We start from the raw sequence: 1,802 nt of genomic DNA, 5'->3' as shown, positions 1-1,802 counted from the left end.
TGTACGTTTTTGTAACTCCCAAATGACCAGACAGGGGGTGCTCATGTGCAAGGGAGACTACGTAGTGACGATACTCAAGAGGCACAACAATCTGATAAGTAGTGCTCCAGTCACAGTCATCAGAACAGCTTCTCTCTACATCTGCTGTTAAACTTGGGTGGGCAGTCTTGCGCAGCAAGACCCCATCTTCCAAGAAATAAGAAGCCTTTTTATTTCCTGTTACAGAAAGAGAAGTAAAGCATTTAGTCAATGAGGGATCAGACTTCTGAGCAGCAATAAGGCTTTCACGTGTGACTGGCAAGTCCAACTGGGAGAGATGGAGATCCTTCCACTTCTCAGCAGTATCCTTTGAGCCACTTTTAAGATCAATCAGGGTTTGCAAATCATCTGTAGCCAGAGCCTGAGCCAACGAAGAGTCTGACAAATCAATTTCTGCAGCTTTACGTCTTGTTTGAGCCCTGGTGAGAACACAAGCAGGAAAAACAGATGGGAAACATGTTGCTAGGTCGTTGCTCTTCAAGTTTGATTTTGGATCATTTGTTACTTCGGGAACAGGTTGCACTTTTCCACCATCAATATCATTTCCCAAAATGAACTGCACCCCTTTTATGGGAAGTGAGGGGCGTACTGCTACAGAGAAGATGCCATTAACCAACTCTGACTTGATGTGTACATAATGCAAGGGAGCTTCAACATAGCCCATTTCAACTCCTTGAATCAGAATGCTACCATGGCAAGAGGAATGGTCACCCAAGGGTAATACATCAGATAAAATCACAGATCGTGACCCTCCTGTATCTCTGAGTATTCGAATGGATTTTTCATCCTCAGGCTTCCCAGTCAATGACACAGTACCATCTAAGAGGAAGGGTTTGAAGCAGGGATCAACTCCTTCACTTTGGTCCCCTCTCTCAGCATGAATGGTTTTAATTAAACCTACTCCTTTTGGTGACTGGTTCTTGCGCTTCAAAGCTGGACATTCAACAACAACATGGCCACGTTTATGACAATAGAAACATTCCCTTTCAGTCCTTGAAGCAAAAGTCTGCCGTGGGCTTGAAGGATACTTTCGTGGGGGAGGTTCTCTGGTGGTAACTTCACGTTTCTGCACAAAAACAGTTTTATGAGTCAGCACAAATTCATCAGCTATCACAGCTGCTTCTTTCAAAGTGGAAACCTTCTGTTCATTAAGGTGTACAACAATGCGTTCTGGCAGGCCATTTTTGAACACTTCCAGCAGTATCAGTTCATGTAAGGAGTTGTAGTCAGGAACTTTACTCGCTGTTATCCATTTATCAAAAAGAGTAGCCTTTTCACGAGCAAACTCTACAAAAGTCTTATTTGCTGTTCTTTTGTGATTGCGAAAGCGTTGCCTATACGCTTCGGGAACAAGTTCATAAGCAGCAAGGATAGCAGACTTCACTATATCATATTTCAAACTTTCTTCCAAAGATAAAGCAGAACAGACTTCTTGTGCTTTGTGATAGGTTTGTAGCTTGAACCTATTCGATGAAACGTTGAAGACAATATAATTACACAGCAAGCAAGACACGAAGTAGGCAAAGTTCTTCATGTTTCTCGTGCACGGGAGAGAACCGGACAAACGCCGTTCCTTCGCTTGACCCCAGTTGCTCTCGTCCGCTCCCCCGTAACACTGCTCTTTTATTGAGGTTACATAAATATGCATAGGTTCATTAACATATGACATCTACATACAAACAAAGAGTACCTTGCCTGTGTGTGTGTGTGTGTGTGTGTGTGTGTGGGGTCAGAGTGTGACCCCATAAATGACTTCCCTAAAC

General features: G+C 43.4%; 1 protein-coding gene across 1 annotated transcript in view; it reads right to left on the bottom strand.

The window, feature by feature from the left end:
- Window positions 1–1,802, bottom strand: part of LOC102208558 (protein NLRC3-like) — an 83,367-nt gene that overhangs the window by 810 nt on the left and 80,755 nt on the right. The gene's annotated exons all lie outside the window — the stretch shown is intronic.

Source organism: Pundamilia nyererei, unplaced genomic scaffold (genome assembly GCF_000239375.1).
Source record: "Pundamilia nyererei isolate P.nyererei 1_Seehausen unplaced genomic scaffold, PunNye1.0 scaffold00191, whole genome shotgun sequence".
Classification (NCBI taxonomy): domain Eukaryota; kingdom Metazoa; phylum Chordata; class Actinopteri; order Cichliformes; family Cichlidae; genus Pundamilia; species Pundamilia nyererei.
The sequence above is the reverse complement of the archived record's forward strand: the minus strand, read 5'-3'. Positions and strand labels throughout refer to the sequence as shown.